This window comes from Lygodium microphyllum, chromosome 12 (assembly GCF_053477565.2).
Source record: "Lygodium microphyllum isolate KBCC chromosome 12, Lygodium_microphyllum_v1.1.10, whole genome shotgun sequence".
NCBI lineage: Eukaryota > Viridiplantae > Streptophyta > Polypodiopsida > Schizaeales > Lygodiaceae > Lygodium > Lygodium microphyllum.
The window spans coordinates 136,985,632-136,998,693 of NC_141146.1; positions in this window are offsets into that span (position 1 = coordinate 136,985,632).

The window sequence follows — 13,062 nt, forward strand, 5'->3', positions numbered from 1 at the left end:
AATCCCCAAAACAGACATGAAACCCTGCATCATCCAACTGTCCTGCAGACATAAGACTGCGCGTAAGCACAGGTACATGACGTACATCCTTGAGCAAAAAGGAACTTCCAGTGGAAAACTGCAACTGAATATCTCCACAGCCCATAATATCAAGAGACCTATCATCTCCAAGTCTGACTGATCCAGATACAGTACGGTAAGAGTGAAACCACTCACGGTAAGGCGTCACATGGAAGGACGCACCTGAATCCAATAACCAGCACTGTGCATACATACTAGATGTCTCAGTCAAGTGTGAAGCATCAGAAGAACTAGCTACAAGTATAAACTCATCACCACCATTGGACTCCTCAGTCTGCGTGACATTAATTTCCTCAATCTTGACGCTGGACTTCACAGGTACTATGCTGCGATCAGAGGACTTCTCCTGCACTTTATCTTTCCCCTTATCCTTGCGCTTCTCATTGCGCAACTCATGACACTGTGGTCTAATATGGCCCTTTTTCCCACAATGATGACAAGTGACATTTGCATTGCGCCCATGTGACTTACTACGCGACTTGCCATGAGATTTAGACCGACCCTTCTGCGAGTCACGGCCTCGGCCATTACCATGGTCATACCTGTCATTCCTGCCTCTAGCTGTCAAAGCATGACTACCACGAGAGGCATCCAAGTTTTTGCGATTCACCTCTTCCTGAAGAAGAGCACTCTCAACATCTGCCAATTTTAGAGTAGCACTAAAGGCACAAAGAGCAGTGCGGAATACATCCCATGACTCATTCAGAGTCCCAAGCAAGAAAAGAGGAGTTACTTCCTCTCCAAAGGTGATATCCTGTGAAGTCAAGTTCTTTAGTATAGCATGGAACTGGCTCAAGTGAGCAGACATAGTCGCATTATCCTTCATGCGTAGATCCATAAGCTGCTTCAACCAGTACATCTGACTCGCCGGACTTTTCTTATCATAAAGATTCTTGATCTTATTCCATAGATCCCATGCACTATGTGCTTCCTCAAATACATTATAATGTACATGTTCAGTGAGAGACAATACAATCGTGGACTTGCATAGCTCATCAAGTTCAAGCCAGCCGTCATTGTCCATAGTTTCAGGCTGCTCCCCACTCAACCGAAGTGGCTTAATCTGAGATTTCTGCACCAAAACCTGCCATATTTGACTCTTCCAGTAAGAGTAGTTGGTACCATCCAACTTTGTAATGTTAAAGATGGCACTATCATGCGAAGATGACGCCATTATGCAGGCTGGAAATGCCCAAACAGTCCAAAACTGCTTGCTATTTTACTGCAGAAACTGCCCAAAAATGACCAAAACGGGGTCCAAAGGGCGAGCAAAGTGTGCCAAAAGTTACTGCCCACTTAGTACTAGGTGCGGTACACCAAATCAGGATATTTCAGCATGAAAAGTACACCTCAGTCCACAAATAACTGCTTGTTGTAATAAATTGCAGGTATGCAGTCTAGAGAGCAAACTGTTCCAAAATAGGATCCAATGTCAAGCAAACAATGCTAGGTCCAAAGCCGGCATGAAACGGACATAAGCAAGGCCAATGACAGTGAAAAGAACATGAGCTCAACACCAAAGCATGTCAAAATAACATCTGCCAGTGAAAGGCACACCCCCAGACACTCTAGGCAAAGTGTTCCTATAACTGCCAAAACCTGACACAAATAGGTGTCTGCTCAAAGAGAAAGATCCAAATATGAGACTCAGCTCATAAGTATCCTGTGAATCAAGAGTACATCAATGCATATCCATAAAGATCGGAGTACGATCCCAAAGTCTCAATGCGTATGTAGCTACTCAAGACATAAACTGCTCCAAATACATGTAAGTGCTCCAATAGCATGCAACTGTCAAAGGTCAAGCAAGCATGTAAAATGCTCCCACTGGCACAAAAGGCGTACAAAGCGATCTCAGAAGCTCAAACAACCCAAGAGAAAGCACCAGTGATAAGTGACCCAGATCAAGCACATCCAAGAGAGCATGACATACATGAAGCACCGGTCGTATTAACCATGAAGCAATACATAAGCCCGAATAAGCTCTCGGTCAACTCAATGACATCCAAATAGCAACCAAGATCAGTGATCAAGTAAGCCGGGAATGCTCAAATACATCCAAATCCAAGCTCCAAATGTCGGTATGGCATACACGAACCAAATAGCATATGTCAACTCAATGACATCCAAATAGCAACCAAGATCAGTGATCAAGTAAGCCGGGAATGCTCAAATACATCCAAATCCAAGCTCCAAATGTCGGTATGGCATACACGAACCAAATAGCATATGTCACGAACCAAAGCATGTAATGCAAAAGCCTAACTGTCAAGTAGAGACATGAGGCATAGGTGGTCCACGAGCATGCCAAGTCGGTCCAAATGCCAGTGAAGACGGAGCTAATGCGAAGCTCAAAAGCATCCCATAATCTCATACATATGCTCCAAGTCGTCCCCAAATGTCAGAGACATCATGCCAAAGCTCAAAGCATACATCCGGTATCGGTAGGTAAGTGCCAAAGCATGTAAAGTACCTTCAGCCCACTGTTATTCCAGCATGTATTTACTGTTCTAAATAGTAGATTTCAGCCCCGAATTCAAGCCAAAATCATGGTCAAACCAAATGCATACATCCCCAATACATCCGGGTAGGAAGTAGACCGCATACGGGCATCAAATAGCTCCAATGGAATGAGGCATAAGCAACAAATGTCAGTGTCAGGGGTTCTGCCCTGTTTCTAGCACTGTTATGCAGTGAATGACAGTTTCAAAACTGAGAATGATCAGCTCCCAACCTCAATGTCAAGCCAAAGCATCAAAATGACATCCAAAAATGGCTCAAATGCCCTCCAAATAGGCCAATGATGAGTGCTCCATGAGCAACAAAGCATTCAGCTGTAAAACGTGGAGGTCAAAGTCTGAAAATGGGCGCCATATTCAGCGTGTTGAGGCCTGGAGTGCTGCTTTAATCACGTGGCTGAATGTTGAGTGTGGGGGGGCTCAATGATGGCCCAAGGTAGGCACATACCAAGCCATGAAGGCCCAATGCAAAGGGGAGGGAAGATATGAGCTATGGAGCTCAAGAAGAGTGGCTGCCCTTTGTTCCTGCCCTATTTCAAACTGAGAATACACTCAAATGCCTACAAATGCTGAAGCAATACCTCAAGGGCAAGGCCTTGATGAAGCTCAAGAAGGCCGGGATGGAGCTCAGGAAGCCGGGGAGAGTCGGGAGCTCAAGAGGTCGGCTATGGCTGCCGGGATGGAGACCCAATGCGTGAAGCGAGTCGATGCGAAGGTCAGGAAGCACCGAGTTGAGCTCGAGAAAGAGAATGCCAAGCTCTGATACTAGTTGAAAGGTGAGAAGGATCGAAGCTTGCACGCGAGCTATGGCGGGAGAGCAAGAGCAAGAAAGAGAGAGACAAGAAATGGGAACTCCAACAGTCACAATGTGTGACCGGGCCTTCCTTTATTCAAACTGTCACTAAAAGAATAAAGAATAAAGTGATGTGACGGGCGCCCGCCACCTGCAGTGTGCAGTGGCGGGTACTGTCAGTGTAGTAATACACGGGGCGGCATGGCGGAGGCGCCTTTACCCCCAACATCTAGGTAAGGGATAAGGAAGGGATCTAGATTGTGGCTGCATTAAGCTTCCAATAATCCACATATATCTGTAGCTTCTTATTCTTTTTGTAAACAATGACAATTGAGGAGATCCAATCTACTCGATATACTACTTGCCCTTTTGACTTGTTAGCCATGTGAGGGTTCATCTTGTGGTGACTGACTAGTTTCAAAGGAATGTAGTGTTGATAGAATCTAGGATCCATCCTTTTTATATTTGAATACTCCTATGCAAACACATCCTTGAATTTGATCAACAAACCAATGAGTTGTTGACAAACTGTTGATGCCAGATTAATACTAATCTTGCCCGAATTAAATTTTTTTGGACCCAAATTGACTGTATCTACTTCAAATTTTTTACTCTTGTGAATTTCTACATCTACACTTCAAACTCACACTCTTGATTTAGGATTTTCCTGATGTCAACATCAACAATCCAATTAGTATTGTTGTTGCCTTCTATATAGTTCAAGTTTTGAATTCTAGAACTGTCTCGGGACTATTGTTCTATTCCTGCTCTTCCAAGGCTTGAGATTATAAACTATAGGATTGCATATACTATTCACTTATTTGGAGAGCATTATTGAGACACTAGGGTTGCATGTCAGTAGTATTAGCCTTCCCAGGAACTCCTCTTCTTTATCATCACTTAAGCCTTTGACCATATTGATTGTTTTAGCTATAACTACTTGGCAATGTGGGGCATGTTGAGAGATAGGCATGTAAACCCCATATGTATGCAAGGGTGGATAAGGGTTGTTGGGGTGTGAATGAACTAGAGGGTAGGGGGAAACCCTTACCCTAGCCATCCAGAGGCTATTTAAATAGCCTAGAGGTTACTCTCAAGGTTGAGGAGAGTATACCAGTTGTACTTGTGAACCACTCATTAAGCAAGATCTTATTCTTGTACTTGAGCTCTCTCTCTCTCTCACTATCTCCCTCTTGTGTACAATCTCTTGCTCTCACTCAGATATTTCAACATGGTATGATAGCTTACTACTTATTAATCATCTCTCTTTGCTTCTACACTTATTGGCCATTGTGTAAAGGACTAGACACTACCATTGCCTAAAGCAATTGGTAAGACCTTCCTATCATGACCATGGCCTATGCCCATGTTAGAACTCAAATCCATAAGTTTGATGGAAAAAAATGATATTCATGGCAGGTACTAGCGAAGTATAATGATGGAACGGGGCTACTGGCCCTTCATCAAAGGGACCAAGGTTATTGATCCATCAAACCCACTTGATGTAGAAGATGATGAAAGAGCCCAAGCCATCATCATGCTTCATCTAGATGAATCCTTAATCCATCACATTGACCAACTCTCCATTGACAAGGAGAAATGGCATGAGCTTAAAAAGCTTTATGGTGCTAAAAGAAAGAACTCTAAAATTTTCCTTAAGATTGAATTTTTTAGTATGGAGTATAAACAAGGAGAAGACCTAGGTAAGTTCATTTCTTAGATGAAGGGGCTCTTGGCACAAGTATACTCAATTCACACTCCAATTCATGATGAAGATGAGATTGAAATTCTCTTTAAAGGTGTAAAGAAGCTATTCCAAACCCTTTTGTAATGATTCTTATACCAATATCCCTAATCCAACCTTGGAAAGCACCATCCAATCTTGTTTAGATGAGGATAAAAGAAGTGAGGGATCTACGTCAAGAGCCCACGAGAAACTCTTGGTTCATACTGTCCCCACCAAATGCTCCTTTTGCAGTAAGAAGGAACATCTTGTCAGTAACTATTGAAAAAAATATATTGACGAAATGAAGTTCAACAAATGTAAGTAGAGAGGGCATAATACTAGTAAATGTTCTACCACCTCTGAAGTATAAAAAGAATTGGAGGCCAATTATGTCTCCAAAACAACTAATGATCAACTTTTCTAGAACTATAAATCTTCTACTTATAAGCACTCTTGTAGCCTAATTTATAAAGGCATCCCGTTTTTTTAAGGGGGCATTAACATGTCTTGTAGTCCAATGCCACTTTGGCATTGAGGGGAGGTGTTGTTGAGAGGGAGGCATGTGAACCCCATGTATGCAAGGGGGTGGATAAGGGTAGCTAGGTGTGAATGAAGTGGAGGGTAGGGGGAAACCCTTACCCTAGCCATCTAGCGATTGTTGAAACATCCTAGAAATCACTCTCAAGGTTGAGGAGAGTGTACTAGTTGTACTTGTGAAGAACTCATTACGCAAGATCTTCTTCTTGTACTTGAGCTCTCCCTGTCCCTCTTGTACATACTCTCTTGCTCTCACTCTCATATTTCAATAGGGCACATGGGGAAACATTGGTCAAGATGACCATTACCTTATGCTAATTTTGGCATATAGTTAGTTTATCCTTATTTCATTTATGAGTTGGCATATCCAAGGTCTTTCCAATAGTAGACATCAATCTTTGCCACCATGCTCCATATTCAAGACTATAAGGAAAACTAGAAACTTGAGTGTGGTGATTTCTAGAAGTATAGAGTTGATCATGTCTAGATGTTTTACTTGCTCCTAATTGGCCATCCTCATCACTAGGAAGAGGCTTGGTTCCTAATCCATCAATGCCAATTTGTTGGCAAGTTGCCAATGCGATGATATTTTTTCTTGAACCACCATCAAGTAGGACATTTTAGATTATTTGATCGTTGCACTGAATAGGAATCACTGGAATAGTTGGATCAGATAGGGGGCCTATTATTGGAACGTGGACCTTCTAAGTTATTTCCTTTAAAGTATGGGTCATCGTGGCTGCTACTTTTGGTTCTAGCAATATTGTGCACTCAGGTTGAATCATTTTCAAGAGGTGATCCTTGAAAGTTGGGACTAGATTTAGTAGATCACCTAGTGGAATAATAATATTGACATGTCCCCAAACAATTGATGCCTTGGATGAGTCCCAAATAACCAAATTTTGTAGCATGTTCCCTTCCATTGCTGCAGGTTTAATCTCCTTCTATTGAATTTCATTACCTTTGAGGTGAGCATCTAAGGTTTTACTATGCCTCTATTTGGGGTGAACTTTTGAATTCTTCTTATAAGCTTTTTCAGAGTTCACATCTAGATTTGCGATTTTTTGCTTACTAGGTGTTAGCGAGCAGTGATCGAAGACAAGCCTCTGTCACAGGACCTGAAAATGAGATATTAAGGAGTACTGGTTGGGGAATTGACTTTGTCAAAGAACAACTAAAAAACAAAACAATTTAAATGTTTCTCGATCACAACTCAACCAACACACGAACACAAATGACCAAATATGCCTCTTGTAGCCTCAAATACTCCAAAATCAAACATAAGGTAGTGCATCAAAACATAAAACTTGAGTCTTAAAAAAATGCAATCATTACCTCTTTGGGGTTTGATACACAAACCCTCTTAGGTGAGTATAGTCCTCTATAGGGGCTACAATAGCCCTAAGGTAGCTGACATTATTGTGCCCTATACCAGACGAACTTCAGCTCAAATCAGGTCGCTGCGAAAACTGCATCAGATCTGTGATTTTTGCAATGTCATCCACCACGTCTACTAATGTCCGCCTTTGTTGTGCTGGGCTGAGTCGTCATGAGTTACTGAAGAGTTCCTCAGAATGAACCATGAGCTGAAACCTCTTCCTTCATGAGTCCTCCATCAGAGGTGGGTCTGGTTTGGTTATGGAGGCAAGAGGTAAAAGATGAAGATGGTGGACAATCTTATGCACTTAGTGAGGTTGAGGGTACAGGAAGCTAAGGGGACTAGAGGAGGCTCTGATACCATGCTAGAAAGTAGAGTTGCAGCATTGGAATGTGTGCACAAGAGGGAGAAAGAGGCTCAAAGTACAATAACAAATTCTTGTTTAATAAGTTGCTCAAGGTACAACTTGGGTACACTCTATCTCACACTTGATAGTGACCCATAGGTTGTTTATATAGCCTCTTCCAAGCTAGGGTTAGGGTTTCCCCTACCCCTAAGGCTATTCACACCCATCTGCCCTCATACTCCCTTGCTTATAGTGGGTTCCTATGCGTATCTTCTAACATGTTAGAAAGTAGAGTTGCAACATTGGAATGTGTGCACAAGAGGGAGAAAGAGGCTCAAAGTACAAGAACAAATTCTTATTTAATAAGTTGCTCAAGGTACAACTTGGGTACACTCTATCTCACACTTGATAGTGACCCATAGGCTATTTATATAGCCTCTGCCAAGCTAGGGTTAGGGTTTTCCCTGCCCCTAGGGCTATTCACAGCCATTTGCCCTCATACTCCCTTGCTTATAGTGGGTTCCTATGCCTATCTTCTAACACCCCCCCTCAATGCCAGGGTGGCATTGGATTACAAGGCATGTAAGATGTCCCCCCCCCCCCCCCCCCACTTCTTGGGATGCCTTTATAAATCAGGCTTACAAGAGTGTTTTAGGTAGATGATTTAAACAGTCAAAACAATCGATCTTCAGATGGATTGGAGGCATAGTTGGCCACCAATTCTTTGGGTACATCATGAGTGTTGGGGCATTTACTAGTGATATGCCCTGCCTTCTTGCATTTGTTACATTTCATTTTCTTGGGATACTTCTTCCAATAGTTGTTTACAAGATGTCATTTTTTCTTACAAAAAGAACATCTAGTGAGAGCTGTATGTACCAATACTTGATCACGAGAAGTTGAAGATTCCTGACTATTGCTGCTTTCTTTGTGGTTCCTCTTTTCTTCATCCAAATAAGATTGAATGGTACTTGCCAATGTAGGATATGGAATGTTGGTAAGAGTGGTTACAAGAGTAGGAAACACCTATTTTACAGCTTTTAGGAGAATAGCAATAGCATCTTCTTCATGTATTGGAGCTTGTACAGAGGCAAGATGTGCCATAAGTCCCTTCATGTGAGAGATGAATTTTCCCAAATCTTCTCTTGATCTATATTCCAAGCTAAAGAATTCAATTTTAAGGAAGATTTTAGTATTTTTACCAGTGGCTCCATAGAGCTTTTCAAGCTCATCCCATTTTTGTTTAGCAGTGTTTAGTTGATCAACATGATGAATCAGGGACTCATCTAAGTGTAACATTATGATTGCTTGGGCACGTTGGTCATCCTCTATATCAATCAGATTTGTAGAGTTTACAACTCTAGTGCCTTGAATGAGAGGCCAATACCCTCTCTCCATCATTTTGTACTTTATAAGTACATGCCATGGGTGGAAATCTTTGCAATCAAACTTTCCAATTTGAGGATGGACATTAGCATATGTTGTGGCCATTAGGAAGGTCTTACCACTTGTTAGGACAAGGGCAGTGTCTAGTCCCTTACAAATTTTCCACTGAATGCGGAAGCAAATCAAACAATTGAAATCAAAGTTGCAATGAGGAGAAAGGCTGAAGATCATACAGATGTAATATTTTAAGGTACGACTGTGGTGGTCCTTTCTTATGTGCAATCTTCTTCTGAGGTTTAATAGTCTTTTTAGGTTTTAATGAAGTAAACCTCAGGCTCCTCCTTGTGGTATGGCTTAGTAGATGAAGCTTGTGTTGGACAAGGTTGGTCTATGATCTCAATGCTTGTTGCTGATGATTTCGAGGAGAGTACAATGACACTCATCCTTTTGATTTCATTGACCAGTGTACTTGAAACAAAGTCACTCAAGATATGCAATACACTTCTAGTGTATGATGGTCTATGCGTTTATAATTGTACACATAGCCTTACAATTTTAAGCAGAGCACTTAGTTGTTTTCATTTCTTGATAAAAGCATTCAGATTTTGTAGGTATTAGTAGCAATGATGATTTAAACAAAATGCCTTAGTGCTTACAAGCACTCATCTATAGCTCATGTTGCTAGAGATGGTAAATGTAGGTCTTAATGAGCTTGATGTTGACTCTTTGAGTAGAGGAACTTCTGAAATGAGATTCCCAAATTAATAACACACTTTGTAAGAGTTGACTCAGTGATTAAAATCACTGTAAATGACCAAACATTGAAAAAAAATCGAAAATTGATGAAGCTTGAAGCTCATGGCTATGGCTGCCAGAGACCCACAGTTAGGGTTTTGATCATTGCAAGCTGTAGGAGATGAATTAGTACAAACCCTTTTAGGTGAGTATAGTTCTCTATAGGGGCTACAATAGCCCTAAGGTAGCTGACATTATTGCACCTTGTACCAGACAAACTTCAGCTCGAATTAGGTCGCTATGAAAACTACGCCAGATCTGCGATTTCTACAATGTCATCCACCACGTCGACTAATGTCTGCCTTTGTTGTGCTAGGCTGAGTCGCCATGAGTTGCTGAAGAGTTCCTCAAAAGGAACCATGAGCTGAAACCTCTTCCTTCATTCTCCATGAGTCCTCCATCAGAGGTGGGTCTGGTTTGGCTATGGAGGCAAGAGGTAAAAGATGAAGATGATGGACAAACTTATGCACTTAGTGAGGCTGAGGGTATAGGAAGTTGAGGGGATCAAAGGAGGCTGTGATACCATGTTAGAAAGCATAGTTGCAACATTGGAATGTGTGCATAAGAAGGAGAAAGAGGCTCAAAGTATAAGAAAAAATTATTGTTTAATAAGTTGCTCAAGGTACAACTTGGATACACTCTATCTCACACTTGATAGTGATCCATAGGCTATTTATATAGCCTCTGCCAAGCTAGGGTTAGGGTTTCCCCTGCCCCTAGGGCTATTCACACCCATCTACCCTCATACTCCCTTGCTTATAGTGGGTTCCTGTAATGTGCCTGCTCCTCAAATTGCAGGACACGTCTTACCAGTCCATTGAGAGATATATCTAGAAGACGCCGCCCGGCACTCCCAAGGAATGATACGGGGTTTGCCAACTAGGGTCTCTCGAGTTTGCCCTGCGACAGAACTTATCCGACCGTTCCCACTAGGATCAACCAGAAGTCCCGGTTCCTTGTAATCGGGTCTTCCTAACAGTCTTCTAGCATCGGTCTACAACTGCTCCACTTTGCGCAAACACAACTGGGCCAAAGCAGTCTCATACTACACTTGGTTCAACGAAAATGGGAAACAAGAGGGAAGCATCACTTGACCTCTCTACTCATAGGGCATGGTCCCATTCCGATCCCCTAAAACTGTATAAATCAATGTTCTAACCAACATTGTCTAAGGTCATCGTCCGGCTTTTCCTAGCATTTCTTGTTAACATTTCCTTTGAGGAAAGCTCTCCGCTAACCGAGACCACCCTTCCATAGGATAGACCCATTGGTCACATCCACCACGCTTCCCTCGGGGGGTTGTTTTAGTTATCTAATTACCTACCACATTATGTTTGACACATAAAAGCATCTTCCTTAATTAACTCATTAATCACAGGTTCCTTTACGTAACTTAGGGCATTGTCACGAAAACAAGATCAAAACACTTAACTTATCTTCAGATTAATGTTTGTCTCTCGCCCATATAGGAGAATTAAGTGTTCCTTTCTACCTTCGTAGAAAAATCCTTCCGTCTCTCAGCAACAAAACCCAAAGGTTTATCCTACCAAGATTCCGCCTTGTAACTAATATCAAGGATTCAAGATCCCATCTCGAGCTACGTAGAACACTTTTGTAGGGTCCGGAGGCATTGGGATTTACGACCAGAGCCCCCACTGGAACCCAAGCGTCCTCCTACACCAAGTAATTTCCACTGAGAGACCTCTTGTGGTAGGTTCGGTCCACATTCCCGGCGCGGATTCATAACCCCCTTGGTTAGGGTTTGGCGGTTCGCGGGGGGTAGCTAGCGCCATCCTTCCTTAATTATCCCTTTAGGAAATCAACCACAGCTAAAACAACTAGCTTAATAACATTTACTAGGGAAAACATCCCTTTTGTTTCCATGGCAATCAATCATCTCAGACCCGGCCATGCAATTATCAATCACAACCCTCTTGGGTTAACATCCAAAACCACATTAACAAACAGTTGAATGCACAACCTCTTGCTTCAAGGCATCGCAATCCCATTACATGCACAACCAGAATTTAACTTGGATGTATCAAAACACTTTTACAACCTTTTCAAACATCCAAGCATAACTTGGGTCAACAATCCATCTTTAACAAGATCAACCTTTGTTAAAACCATTTCAACAGTTCCAAGCAACATGCTTAGCATGAATCAACTACCCTAAAGTTCGATCTCCCCCTTGGGTTAGGGCTTCGCAAGGTCGATTTAACAACTTCCTTCTAGATCCTTTAAATGAACTGAGTGATTTCATCTTGACCTTCATTAATCTTGGCTACCTATTTAGGGTAGAAGATCAACCCAATTCCTAGAGTAGCTATCTAATATCACAGGTCACCAAGTGCTAACCCATATCGCTAGTACGTCACCAAGAGTACGTTAACAAGATTCCAACCTGATTAGCCATAGGTTATCCAATCTTCATCTATCGGCTAGAGTTTGGACAAGGATCTCTAAACGGAATTTCTTTTAGAACTATTGTTCTAACAATGTTTATTGTGCAATCCCATTGTGTGTGCAAGTTAACATATATCGACATGTGCATGATCTAATTGTTACTCTAATGTACTCTATCATCCTTGCGCATGAAAAGCTGGTTTGCCATCTTAGGATGCTATTGCATTTTTTTGATAAGGGAGTATTTTTATCTCTTTCGATGCGAGGCTCCAATCCTTTTCATGAAAATAATGCAAGATTCTAGCTCTTTCTAAATGCAAACTAAGGTAATCCATTCAGTGTATAATACACAATTATCTTTTATTATTAATCAATAGAATGTTCTTCATGCAAGTGTTTGTGTCAGGCATTTCGGCATCTTATAATGCGTTTTCCTTAATCAATTTTACCTATCATTTCATTGACCATAAACATGAAATGTCTTATGATTATTACAACTATCGTAACTAGATTCATGCCTAGGTTCTTTACCTATCAAACCATGCAATGTGAATTTTATTATGATCCCCTATCCTCATGAGATAAGCAAGACATTGAAGCAGTACCTGATTGTGGGGAGAAACTTTAGTGTTTACCCTTGGCACTGTGTTTGCATGGGTGGTGCCATCTTGACCCAAATCTTCGTCCATAGTTGTGGGATTCCCATTCACTTGGGAAGATCTCCGCTTTTGGGGCCATCCTCAAATGAGACTCTCTCTCTCTTCTTCTCTCTTCTCTCCCTTGTTTTCTACCTAGCAACATCTCGTCATTCCTAACTCCCACCTCCTCTCTTTCTTACTAATCGTCATCTTTTCCTCTAACTTCTCCCTACCTCTCTCCCTCTCTCCTTCTAATATTCGCCTTTTCTTCTCTCCTTCTCCTATCCTCTCTCGCGCTCTTCTTCTCCTTTTTCTTCTCCTTCTCTCTCTCCCTCTTCTCCTTCTTATTCTTCTCCTCCTCTCTCCCTCTTCTTCTCCTTCTTTCTCTCTCCCTCTTCTTCTTCTTCTTCTCCTTCTCTCTCCCCCTCTTCTCCTTCTCCTTCCTCTCCTCTCTCCC